This window comes from Rhipicephalus microplus, chromosome 1 (assembly GCF_043290135.1).
Source record: "Rhipicephalus microplus isolate Deutch F79 chromosome 1, USDA_Rmic, whole genome shotgun sequence".
Lineage (NCBI taxonomy): Eukaryota > Metazoa > Arthropoda > Arachnida > Ixodida > Ixodidae > Rhipicephalus > Rhipicephalus microplus.
In genome coordinates, this window is record NC_134700.1 from 85,933,233 (window position 1) to 85,947,531 (window position 14,299).

Sequence of the window (14,299 nt, forward strand, 5' to 3'; positions counted from 1 at the left end):
GTCAGACAGGCGGTAGAAATGCTCGGTGTTTAGTTTTTGGCTGAAAATCTACTTGCAATGTGTGCAAGTAGATGTGAAGAAGGCCGAGTAGATGTGTCGACAGACGTACAGAGAAGAGAATAAGTGGTTTGAAGCTTCTGTCAACTGACTTGTTCAGCTTTGTTTAGCTGCGGCTGCATGGGTCGTTTTGTTTGTCTCCTTTGTTTAATGTGTTCCGTAAGATTACGAAAGCTGAGGATGGTTTTGTTTGCTTCTCCGTCGTGGTTCGAAGTCTGGACCACCACTCGGAATACGAATCCTTGAGCTTGTCTGTGGGTGGCGTCGTTACCCAGGTTGCCTGTGTGCCTGGGACAAAAACAAGCTGCTGTTATGAAAAATTTATGATACAGGACGGGTAAAAAAAAGAAAAAAAAAGAAGGAAGTCCTGTACCCCACCCTATCCGACGTGTGTTGTCGTTTTTCTGTTTTCCCAACCCAACCTCTTCCCTCAAACAGAAACTTAACAACACATAATAAATACACTACAATACATAATAAATACACTACAACAACGGATCAACACTATATACAATATGTACAGCCCAGCAGTGGAGGCCGGCTGGGAAATTCTTGTAGAGCGTTTTTGCGCGTCATCCTCCAATTGCGCGCTGCCCCCGGAGCCAGGTTGTTAACCCTCACTACCGCGGTCTCATGGCGCAACGCTCAAGCCACTCGACCACCCCAGGGGGTACAAGTTGAACAACTTTTTGCACCTTATATGTTTGCGAGCTTGAAGCTGCTCATTGAGAAGAGAGTTATCATGGATTAAAGCAGCGTGTGATAAATTCTGGGGTGGAAGCTCTGTTGTGGATACTAATACATCTATTAAGAAGAATGGTAATGATGATAATGATAGACACAGTCGTTACCTGTTACAAGGCAATGCGCAAGTGGAGGAACTATCCGATAGAATATACCTCATTTAACGGTTAGGCACGAAGTTTTTTTTCGATACATTTGTTTCTCTAAACATACTAGAGCAATAACGGGCGACCGCAGGATAGATTATATATATATTGCGTGCAGCAACTGAACACTTGTCGATATGAATGCAACTTTTCTCTGTATTAGTTCAGCTTGTAGCATAAATAACAATACAAGAGGAAATTGTAAACTTAGCACAACTGAGGTTATCTCATTGGAGTATTCATCTGGGGAGGGGGGGGGGGGGACACTCCGAATGGTAGGACTGCTATACCCTCGTTTATAGACTGCCCGGAGGCTTCGCGGTCCTGTTTCTTGTAGTTATAGGCTGTCCTGCAGCGCGGCTATTGCGTCGTACGTACGAGTAGAGCGAGCAGGGCAGAAGTTGCCGAGAAATAACGACAGATTCGTAAGGACTGAAGCATAGACAGGTGAATCTTGTTCCTGCGACGTGAGTTGCTTTCTGTGTTTTCCGTTTTTGAAGGGTATGAAAGAAGCGTCGACTGGTCAGACAGGCGGTAGAAATGCTCGGTGTTTAGTTTTTGGCTGAAAATCTACTTGCAATGTGTGCAAGTAGATGTGAAGAAGGCCGAGTAGATGTGTCGACAGACGTACAGAGAAGAGAATAAGTGGTTTGAAGCTTCTGTCAACTGACTTGTTCAGCTTTGTTTAGCTGCGGCTGCATGGGTCGTTTTGTTTGTCTCCTTTGTTTAATGTGTTCCGTAAGATTACGAAAGCTGAGGATGGTTTTGTTTGCTTCTCCGTCGTGGTTCGAAGTCTGGACCACCACTCGGAATACGAATCCTTGAGCTTGTCTGTGGGTGGCGTCGTTACCCAGGTTGCCTGTGTGCCTGGGACAAAAACAAGCTGCTGTTATGAAAAATTTATGATACAGGACGGGTAAAAAAAAGAAAAAAAAAGAAGGAAGTCCTGTACCCCACCCTATCCGACGTGTGTTGTCGTTTTTCTGTTTTCCCAACCCAACCTCTTCCCTCAAACAGAAACTTAACAACACATAATAAATACACTACAATACATAATAAATACACTACAACAACGGATCAACACTATATACAATATGTACAGCCCAGCAGTGGAGGCCGGCTGGGAAATTCTTGTAGAGCGTTTTTGCGCGTCATCCTCCAATTGCGCGCTGCCCCCGGAGCCAGGTTGTTAACCCTCACTACCGCGGTCTCATGGCGCAACGCTCAAGCCACTCGACCACCCCAGGGGGTACAAGTTGAACAACTTTTTGCACCTTATATGTTTGCGAGCTTGAAGCTGCTCATTGAGAAGAGAGTTATCATGGATTAAAGCAGCGTGTGATAAATTCTGGGGTGGAAGCTCTGTTGTGGATACTAATACATCTATTAAGAAGAATGGTAATGATGATAATGATAGACACAGTCGTTACCTGTTACAAGGCAATGCGCAAGTGGAGGAACTATCCGATAGAATATACCTCATTTAACGGTTAGGCACGAAGTTTTTTTTCGATACATTTGTTTCTCTAAACATACTAGAGCAATAACGGGCGACCGCAGGATAGATTATATATATATTGCGTGCAGCAACTGAACACTTGTCGATATGAATGCAACTTTTCTCTGTATTAGTTCAGCTTGTAGCATAAATAACAATACAAGAGGAAATTGTAAACTTAGCACAACTGAGGTTATCTCATTGGAGTATTCATCTGGGGAGGGGGGGGGGGACACTCCGAATGGTAGGACTGCTATACCCTCGTTTATAGACTGCCCGGAGGCTTCGCGGTCCTGTTTCTTGTAGTTATAGGCTGTCCTGCAGCGCGGCTATTGCGTCGTACGTACGAGTAGAGCGAGCAGGGCAGAAGTTGCCGAGAAATAACGACAGATTCGTAAGGACTGAAGCATAGACAGGTGAATCTTGTTCCTGCGACGTGAGTTGCTTTCTGTGTTTTCCGTTTTTGAAGGGTATGAAAGAAGCGTCGACTGGTCAGACAGGCGGTAGAAATGCTCGGTGTTTAGTTTTTGGCTGAAAATCTACTTGCAATGTGTGCAAGTAGATGTGAAGAAGGCCGAGTAGATGTGTCGACAGACGTACAGAGAAGAGAATAAGTGGTTTGAAGCTTCTGTCAACTGACTTGTTCAGCTTTGTTTAGCTGCGGCTGCATGGGTCGTTTTGTTTGTCTCCTTTGTTTAATGTGTTCCGTAAGATTACGAAAGCTGAGGATGGTTTTGTTTGCTTCTCCGTCGTGGTTCGAAGTCTGGACCACCACTCGGAATACGAATCCTTGAGCTTGTCTGTGGGTGGCGTCGTTACCCAGGTTGCCTGTGTGCCTGGGACAAAAACAAGCTGCTGTTATGAAAAATTTATGATACAGGACGGGTAAAAAAAAGAAAAAAAAGAAGGAAGTCCTGTACCCCACCCTATCCGACGTGTGTTGTCGTTTTTCTGTTTTCCCAACCCAACCTCTTCCCTCAAACAGAAACTTAACAACACATAATAAATACACTACAATACATAATAAATACACTACAACAACGGATCAACACTATATACAATATGTACAGCCCAGCAGTGGAGGCCGGCTGGGAAATTCTTGTAGAGCGTTTTTGCGCGTCATCCTCCAATTGCGCGCTGCCCCCGGAGCCAGGTTGTTAACCCTCACTACCGCGGTCTCATGGCGCAACGCTCAAGCCACTCGACCACCCCAGGGGGTACAAGTTGAACAACTTTTTGCACCTTATATGTTTGCGAGCTTGAAGCTGCTCATTGAGAAGAGAGTTATCATGGATTAAAGCAGCGTGTGATAAATTCTGGGGTGGAAGCTCTGTTGTGGATACTAATACATCTATTAAGAAGAATGGTAATGATGATAATGATAGACACAGTCGTTACCTGTTACAAGGCAATGCGCAAGTGGAGGAACTATCCGATAGAATATACCTCATTTAACGGTTAGGCACGAAGTTTTGTTTCGATACATTTGTTTCTCTAAACATACTAGAGCAATAACGGGCGACCGCAGGATAGATTATATATATATTGCGTGCAGCAACTGAACACTTGTCGATATGAATGCAACTTTTCTCTGTATTAGTTCAGCTTGTAGCATAAATAACAATACAAGAGGAAATTGTAAACTTAGCACAACTGAGGTTATCTCATTGGAGTATTCATCTGGGGAGGGGGGGGGGACACTCCGAATGGTAGGACTGCTATACCCTCGTTTATAGACTGCCCGGAGGCTTCGCGGTCCTGTTTCTTGTAGTTATAGGCTGTCCTGCAGCGCGGCTATTGCGTCGTACGTACGAGTAGAGCGAGCAGGGCAGAAGTTGCCGAGAAATAACGACAGATTCGTAAGGACTGAAGCATAGACAGGTGAATCTTGTTCCTGCGACGTGAGTTGCTTTCTGTGTTTTCCGTTTTTGAAGGGTATGAAAGAAGCGTCGACTGGTCAGACAGGCGGTAGAAATGCTCGGTGTTTAGTTTTTGGCTGAAAATCTACTTGCAATGTGTGCAAGTAGATGTGAAGAAGGCCGAGTAGATGTGTCGACAGACGTACAGAGAAGAGAATAAGTGGTTTGAAGCTTCTGTCAACTGACTTGTTCAGCTTTGTTTAGCTGCGGCTGCATGGGTCGTTTTGTTTGTCTCCTTTGTTTAATGTGTTCCGTAAGATTACGAAAGCTGAGGATGGTTTTGTTTGCTTCTCCGTCGTGGTTCGAAGTCTGGACCACCACTCGGAATACGAATCCTTGAGCTTGTCTGTGGGTGGCGTCGTTACCCAGGTTGCCTGTGTGCCTGGGACAAAAACAAGCTGCTGTTATGAAAAATTTATGATACAGGACGGGTAAAAAAAAAGAAAAAAAAGAAGGAAGTCCTGTACCCCACCCTATCCGACGTGTGTTGTCGTTTTTCTGTTTTCCCAACCCAACCTCTTCCCTCAAACAGAAACTTAACAATTGAAAAAGGGTTTATTGGCGACTGTTGCGACGGTGGTCCTACGATGAAACACGATCGGACAAGAGCAACGGTCGAGCAGATGCCGGCGATGATCAGCACGAGCCGAGCGAGCGAAGCCAAGCACCCAGTACCCAAGCGGTGGCGATGTTGTTTGCCAACGATGCGTTTTCTTCTTCACAATTTGCCCCCGCCGAAAAAGAGCCATCCTGGCGACCTAAGAGTCTGGAGGCAGAGGGCTATGATATGGCTTAAGGCGGGCGATGTGGACGATGTCACGTCCACGCCGGCGCATGTCGTCAGATGGGGAAAGTGGCTCGATGAGAAAATTCACCGGCGAGGTTTGCTCCAAAACGCGGTATGGGCCCTCGTACTTTGGAACGAGTTTTGAGGATATGCCGGGGCTTTGGTAAGGAACAGCCAGCCATACAAGTGATCCCGAGGAATAGCTGGGGCTTTGTGAAGAGTCGGCGTTGTTTTCTTTCTGGCGCTGTTGTTCTTGCGACGTAAAGGTGCGTGCGAGTTCACGGCACTCTTCCGCATTACGGGCAGCTTCGGACACAGATGGGCATTCGGATGCGTCAGGATGGTATGGAAGGAGAGTGTCGATGGTGTGGGATGGTTCGCGTCCATAAAGAAGAAAGAAAGGTGAAAATCCAGTGGTAGACTGTGCCGCGGTGTTATATGCGAACGTGATGAATGGAAGGATGCGATCCCAGTTAGTATGATCGGATGTCACATACATGGCGAGCATATCGCCAAGGGTGCGGTTAAATCTTTCCGTGAGCCCGTTAGTTTGCGGGTGGTATGCAGTGGTCTTGCGATGAACAACATGGCATTGAGAAAGCAGAGACGTGACGACTTCTGATAGGAAGGCTCGTCCTCGGTCGCTTAGTAGCTCTCGAGGTGCACCATGTCTTAGTATGAAGCGATGAAGGATGAAGGATGCTACGTCCCGCGCAGTGGCACTTGGAAGGGCGGCGGTCTCAGCGTAGCGTGTTAAATGGTCCACAGCGACTATGATCCACCGATTTTCATCTGATGTTGTCGGTAGAGGGCCATAGAGATCAATTCCGATCCGATCGAAAGGTTTGGCAGGGCACGGGAGCGGTTGAAGCGCACCGGACGAGTGGAAAGGCGGTGATTTGCGGCGTTGACAGTCAGGGCAGCCCATAACGAATTTTCGAACGAAATTATACATTCCGCGCCAGTAGAAGCGATGGCGAATGCGTTCGTAAGTTTTGAAAACTCCGGCATGACCACATTGGGGATCGTCGTGAAAGGAGGCGCAGATTTGTGATCGCAAGCTGCGCGGGACAACCAAGAGCCACTTACGACCTTCGGGGGCGTAGTTGCGTCGGTGTAGCAGCCGATCACGAATCGCGAAATGAGCAGCTTGACGTCGGAGAGATCGTGGTACCGCAGTGGTTGACGATCCAGAGAGACAGTTAAAAAGGGAAGCGATCCACGGGTCCTTGTGTTGTTCACCGGTAAAAGAGTCGAGGTCGAGAGATGCGACGGAGTTGGTACCAGTGGTTTCGCAGGCCGAGTCGGGAGGTAAAGGCGAACGCGACAGGGCGTCGGCGTCAGAATGCTTGCGTCCGCTGCGATAGATGACACGAATGTCGTACTCCTGGATTTGCAGTGCCCACCGAGCTAGGCGGCCAGAAGGATCTTTCAATGTGGCGAGCCAACAAAGTGCATGGTGGTCCGTTACCAGGTCGAATGGGCGACCGTACAAATAAGGGCGGAACTTGCGAAGCGCCCACACTAGCGCCAAGCACTCTTTTTCAGTGACGCTGTAATTGGCCTCAGATTTAGTAAGTGTGCGACTCGCATAAGCGACGACGTATTCGGAGTAGCCCGGCTTGCGTTGGGCGAGGACGGCGCCTAGACCAACCCCACTAGCGTCTGTGTGAACTTCCGTTGCAGCTGTTGGGTCGAAATGCCGAAGAATTGGAGGAGATGTTAGCAGACTACGGAGCGTGGCAAACGCGACGTCGCAGTCAGAAGACCAGGATGAAAGGTCTGCATCACCGCGTAGGAGGTTGGTCAGTGGTGACATGATCGACGCAAAATTTCGCACGAAGCGCCGGAAGTACGAGCATAGTCCGACAAAACTGCGTAATTCTTTCAGTGTAGTAGGTTTCGGGAACTCAGCGACTGCTCGCAGTTTTGCAGGGTCGGGTCGAACACCATCCTTGGACACGATGTGCCCTAAGATGGACAGCTCTCGCGCGGCGAAGCGGCACTTTTTAAGGTTCAGTTGGAGCCCAGCGTTGGTTAAACACGTCAGCACCAGTTGGAGCCGACGCAGATGTGTAGGAAAATCGGGAGAGAAAACGACAATGTCGTCGAGGTAGCATAGACACACAGACCACTTCAGTCCACGCAGTGTGTTGTCCATGAGTCGTTCAAACGTGGCAGGAGCATTACAAAGCCCAAATGGCATTACGTTAAATTCGTACAGGCCATCTGGTGTAATGAACGCAGTTTTCTGGCGATCAGCTTCTGCCATAGGAACCTGCCAGTATCCAGATCGTAAGTCTAAGGAGGAGAAGAATTCGGCTCCTTGGAGGCTGTCAAGGGCGTCGTCGATGCGCGGTAATGGATAGACGTCTTTCCGCGTCACCTTGTTTAATCGCCGGTAGTCGACGCAAAATCGAATCGATCCATCCTTCTTTCGAACTAAAACGACAGGAGATGCCCAAGGACTGTGCGATGGTTGAATAACGCGACGGCGTAGCATCTCTTCGACCTGGTCGTTGATGACGTGACGTTCTGCTGCAGAGACACGGTACGGTCTTTGACGCAATGGCTGGTGCGAACCGGTGTCGATGTAGTGGTGCACTGCGGAAGTCCGACCCAATTGCGGCTGAGAAACGTCGAATGAATTCGCGAAGTGCTGGAGAAGATTAAGAAGCTCGGCGCGTTCATGGGCACTTAAGGTGTCGGCGATGGAACTCGAGAAGGTGTCACTCGATGAGCATTCCAGTGGGGAAAGGGCATGAAGTTCGGTCGAGGCGCTACTGCACGATTCGTCTGGCATGTTAAGGAATAAAGACGAATCGAGGTACTCCACTCGACCGAGACATTCGCCGGCAAGTAGCGTAAGCGGTGCAGAAAGGGGGTTGTGGACGAAAATATTGCTTCGGCCCGCAGTGACGTCGAGTGTAGCGAAAGGCAAGGAAACGGCTCTGCGGCTCATGAAAATGTCGGAAGGTGTAAACATTACTGTAGCGTCGTTATGGTCATCGCAGCAAACAGGGACAACGGCAAGAGAGGCTGGCGGAATTTCAGTGTCTTCACGTACGACGAGTTTTGGAGACCGCTCAAGAGTTTCGTGCAAAGGTTCGTTATACAGGTGCGAAAATTGAACTTCAGCGCGTGCGCAGTCGATGACGGCATGATGTTGGGACAGGAAGTCCCACCCGAGGATAACGTCATGCGAGCACACCGAAAGGACGATGAACTCGACAACGTACATAGAGCCTTGGAGGAAAATGCGGGCTGTACAGGTGCCGAGAGGTCTGACTGGCTGTGCGCTAGCCGTACGAAGCGATAGTCCAGAGAGCGGCGTGGTCACTTTGCGTAGGGAGCGGCAGAGCTGGGCGGCTATAACAGAAACGGCAGCACCTGTGTCGATGAGGGCAAATGTAGAAACACCATCGACAGATATGGCGACGACGTTAGCAGGTGAAGTGCGAGGACTTGGGCATTTCGATGACGGCGCAGTTCTTGCCTCTGGAACTGCGGCGTTCAGTTTTCCCGGTTGGAGGAAGCGGGTCGGGGACGCATTGGGGACAGAGATCGCCTTCGAGGAGACGGCGAGCGGGAAGAGTGAGTCGGAGCTTGGCGCTGGGGTGACTGAGACCCGGGAAGATTAGTGTAGCCATACTGCGGTGAAGGATAGGGAGCAGGTAGGTGCGTGGGCGGCGGGTCATACGGTAACGGCCAAGTAGCGTTGTGTTGCGATTGGAAACGACGACGACAATATCGTGCCACGTGTCCTGGAGTACCGCAGGCGTAGCAGATTGGTCGATTGTCAGCAGTGCGCCAGGAATTGCTGACTCGCGGTGCAGCCCAAGGTGTCGAAAGAGGGGTAGAGTGGGGAGCAACTGCAGGCATGGGTGGCAAAAGCTGCTGGCGGGGTCTGCTGCGTACCACCTGGGCATAAGTAAGAGGCGCGGCCACGGGCTGCATAGCCGGCGCATGGGGAACAGTCACGGCCACAGGCTGCTGGTGGGCAGCGACGGGAACAGCCTGAGCTACCTCTTCGGCAATAACGTCGCGGAGTGGTGAGGGCAGACGAGAGGACGGCGGCTGCTGCGTGAAGGGAATCAACGACAGTTGCCGAGCTACTTCTTCACGCACGAAGTCTTTAATCTCTTGCAGGGTTGGTGCGTGGTCGGGAACGGAAGTGAGACTCGAGAGCGAGTCGGCGTGTGAGGAAAATGGCCGAGTCAGGGCGCGCTGCTTGCTCAACTCGTCGAAACTTTGACACAAAGTAACAAGTTCCGCAACGGTGGCAGGATTACGGGCGAGGAGCAGCTGATATGCACCGTCATTTATCCCTTTGAGGATGTGTTGAATCTTCTCCGACTCGGGCATGGTGGTGTTCAGTCGGTTGCAAAGTCCAATGATGTCTTCAATGTAGCTTGTGAAAGATTCCGTTGGTTTTTGTGCGCGAGTCCGCAAGCGTTGTTCGGCTCTGGACTTGCGGACAGCGGGTCGGCCAAAAACGTCAGCGAACAACGTTTTGAAGATGGACCACGTCGTAATGTCGTTTTTGTGGTTGTTATACCACATTTCGGCTACGTCAGTGAGGTAAAAGATGACGTAAGTCAATTTGTCCGCGTCATCCCACTTGTTGTTTGCGCTTACCAGTTCGTAGTTAGCGAACCAGTCTTCCACGTCAGTCTCATCAGCTCCGCTAAAGACTTTGGGCTCTCGCAAACGAAGAACGCCGGGGTTGCTGGGGGATGGAGTGGAAGAGCCAGGTTGCGCGTTGTTGGTAGCCATGATGGTAGGTAGCGTTCGGTTGCGCAGCTCCAGGTTGAGGCGACGGCGAATGGCAGCACCCAGGTTCAGGCGACGGGGAATGTCAGCACCCTCCACCAATTGAAAAAGGGTTTATTGGCGACTGTTGCGACGGTGGTCCTACGATGAAACACGATCGGACAAGAGCAACGGTCGAGCAGATGCCGGCGATGATCAGCACGAGCCGAGCGAGCGAAGCCAAGCACCCAGTACCCAAGCGGTGGCGATGTTGTTTGCCAACGATGCGTTTTCTTCTTCACACAACACATAATAAATACACTACAATACATAATAAATACACTACAACAACGGATCAACACTATATACAATATGTACAGCCCAGCAGTGGAGGCCGGCTGGGAAATTCTTGTAGAGCGTTTTTGCGCGTCATCCTCCAATTGCGCGCTGCCCCCGGAGCCAGGTTGTTAACCCTCACTACCGCGGTCTCATGGCGCAACGCTCAAGCCACTCGACCACCCCAGGGGGTACAAGTTGAACAACTTTTTGCACCTTATATGTTTGCGAGCTTGAAGCTGCTCATTGAGAAGAGAGTTATCATGGATTAAAGCAGCGTGTGATAAATTCTGGGGTGGAAGCTCTGTTGTGGATACTAATACATCTATTAAGAAGAATGGTAATGATGATAATGATAGACACAGTCGTTACCTGTTACAAGGCAATGCGCAAGTGGAGGAACTATCCGATAGAATATACCTCATTTAACGGTTAGGCACGAAGTTTTTTTTCGATACATTTGTTTCTCTAAACATACTAGAGCAATAACGGGCGACCGCAGGATAGATTATATATATATTGCGTGCAGCAACTGAACACTTGTCGATATGAATGCAACTTTTCTCTGTATTAGTTCAGCTTGTAGCATAAATAACAATACAAGAGGAAATTGTAAACTTAGCACAACTGAGGTTATCTCATTGGAATATTCATCTGGGGAGGGGGGGGGGGACACTCCGAATGGTAGGACTGCTATACCCTCGTTTATAGACTGCCCGGAGGCTTCGCGGTCCTGTTTCTTGTAGTTATAGGCTGTCCTGCAGCGCGGCTATTGCGTCGTACGTACGAGTAGAGCGAGCAGGGCAGAAGTTGCCGAGAAATAACGACAGATTCGTAAGGACTGAAGCATAGACAGGTGAATCTTGTTCCTGCGACGTGAGTTGCTTTCTGTGTTTTCCGTTTTTGAAGGGTATGAAAGAAGCGTCGACTGGTCAGACAGGCGGTAGAAATGCTCGGTGTTTAGTTTTTGGCTGAAAATCTACTTGCAATGTGTGCAAGTAGATGTGAAGAAGGCCGAGTAGATGTGTCGACAGACGTACAGAGAAGAGAATAAGTGGTTTGAAGCTTCTGTCAACTGACTTGTTCAGCTTTGTTTAGCTGCGGCTGCATGGGTCGTTTTGTTTGTCTCCTTTGTTTAATGTGTTCCGTAAGATTACGAAAGCTGAGGATGGTTTTGTTTGCTTCTCCGTCGTGGTTCGAAGTCTGGACCACCACTCGGAATACGAATCCTTGAGCTTGTCTGTGGGTGGCGTCGTTACCCAGGTTGCCTGTGTGCCTGGGACAAAAACAAGCTGCTGTTATGAAAAATTTATGATACAGGACGGGTAAAAAAAAGAAAAAAAAAGAAGGAAGTCCTGTACCCCACCCTATCCGACGTGTGTTGTCGTTTTTCTGTTTTCCCAACCCAACCTCTTCCCTCAAACAGAAACTTAACAACACATAATAAATACACTACAATACATAATAAATACACTACAACAACGGATCAACACTATATACAATATGTACAGCCCAGCAGTGGAGGCCGGCTGGGAAATTCTTGTAGAGCGTTTTTGCGCGTCATCCTCCAATTGCGCGCTGCCCCCGGAGCCAGGTTGTTAACCCTCACTACCGCGGTCTCATGGCGCAACGCTCAAGCCACTCGACCACCCCAGGGGGTACAAGTTGAACAACTTTTTGCACCTTATATGTTTGCGAGCTTGAAGCTGCTCATTGAGAAGAGAGTTATCATGGATTAAAGCAGCGTGTGATAAATTCTGGGGTGGAAGCTCTGTTGTGGATACTAATACATCTATTAAGAAGAATGGTAATGATGATAATGATAGACACAGTCGTTACCTGTTACAAGGCAATGCGCAAGTGGAGGAACTATCCGATAGAATATACCTCATTTAACGGTTAGGCACGAAGTTTTGTTTCGATACATTTGTTTCTCTAAACATACTAGAGCAATAACGGGCGACCGCAGGATAGATTATATATATATTGCGTGCAGCAACTGAACACTTGTCGATATGAATGCAACTTTTCTCTGTATTAGTTCAGCTTGTAGCATAAATAACAATACAAGAGGAAATTGTAAACTTAGCACAACTGAGGTTATCTCATTGGAGTATTCATCTGGGGAGGGGGGGGGACACTCCGAATGGTAGGACTGCTATACCCTCGTTTATAGACTGCCCGGAGGCTTCGCGGTCCTGTTTCTTGTAGTTATAGGCTGTCCTGCAGCGCGGCTATTGCGTCGTACGTACGAGTAGAGCGAGCAGGGCAGAAGTTGCCGAGAAATAACGACAGATTCGTAAGGACTGAAGCATAGACAGGTGAATCTTGTTCCTGCGACGTGAGTTGCTTTCTGTGTTTTCCGTTTTTGAAGGGTATGAAAGAAGCGTCGACTGGTCAGACAGGCGGTAGAAATGCTCGGTGTTTAGTTTTTGGCTGAAAATCTACTTGCAATGTGTGCAAGTAGATGTGAAGAAGGCCGAGTAGATGTGTCGACAGACGTACAGAGAAGAGAATAAGTGGTTTGAAGCTTCTGTCAACTGACTTGTTCAGCTTTGTTTAGCTGCGGCTGCATGGGTCGTTTTGTTTGTCTCCTTTGTTTAATGTGTTCCGTAAGATTACGAAAGCTGAGGATGGTTTTGTTTGCTTCTCCGTCGTGGTTCGAAGTCTGGACCACCACTCGGAATACGAATCCTTGAGCTTGTCTGTGGGTGGCGTCGTTACCCAGGTTGCCTGTGTGCCTGGGACAAAAACAAGCTGCTGTTATGAAAAATTTATGATACAGGACGGGTAAAAAAAAGAAAAAAAAAGAAGGAAGTCCTGTACCCCACCCTATCCGACGTGTGTTGTCGTTTTTCTGTTTTCCCAACCCAACCTCTTCCCTCAAACAGAAACTTAACAACACATAATAAATACACTACAATACATAATAAATACACTACAACAACGGATCAACACTATATACAATATGTACAGCCCAGCAGTGGAGGCCGGCTGGGAAATTCTTGTAGAGCGTTTTTGCGCGTCATCCTCCAATTGCGCGCTGCCCCCGGAGCCAGGTTGTTAACCCTCACTACCGCGGTCTCATGGCGCAACGCTCAAGCCACTCGACCACCCCAGGGGGTACAAGTTGAACAACTTTTTGCACCTTATATGTTTGCGAGCTTGAAGCTGCTCATTGAGAAGAGAGTTATCATGGATTAAAGCAGCGTGTGATAAATTCTGGGGTGGAAGCTCTGTTGTGGATACTAATACATCTATTAAGAAGAATGGTAATGATGATAATGATAGACACAGTCGTTACCTGTTACAAGGCAATGCGCAAGTGGAGGAACTATCCGATAGAATATACCTCATTTAACGGTTAGGCACGAAGTTTTTTTTCGATACATTTGTTTCTCTAAACATACTAGAGCAATAACGGGCGACCGCAGGATAGATTATATATATATTGCGTGCAGCAACTGAACACTTGTCGATATGAATGCAACTTTTCTCTGTATTAGTTCAGCTTGTAGCATAAATAACAATACAAGAGGAAATTGTAAACTTAGCACAACTGAGGTTATCTCATTGGAGTATTCATCTGGGGAGGGGGGGGGGACACTCCGAATGGTAGGACTGCTATACCCTCGTTTATAGACTGCCCGGAGGCTTCGCGGTCCTGTTTCTTGTAGTTATAGGCTGTCCTGCAGCGCGGCTATTGCGTCGTACGTACGAGTAGAGCGAGCAGGGCAGAAGTTGCCGAGAAATAACGACAGATTCGTAAGGACTGAAGCATAGACAGGTGAATCTTGTTCCTGCGACGTGAGTTGCTTTCTGTGTTTTCCGTTTTTGAAGGGTATGAAAGAAGCGTCGACTGGTCAGACAGGCGGTAGAAATGCTCGGTGTTTAGTTTTTGGCTGAAAATCTACTTGCAATGTGTGCAAGTAGATGTGAAGAAGGCCGAGTAGATGTGTCGACAGACGTACAGAGAAGAGAATAAGTGGTTTGAAGCTTCTGTCAACTGACTTGTTCAGCTTTGTTTAGCTGCGGCTGCATGGGTCGTTTTGTTTGTCTC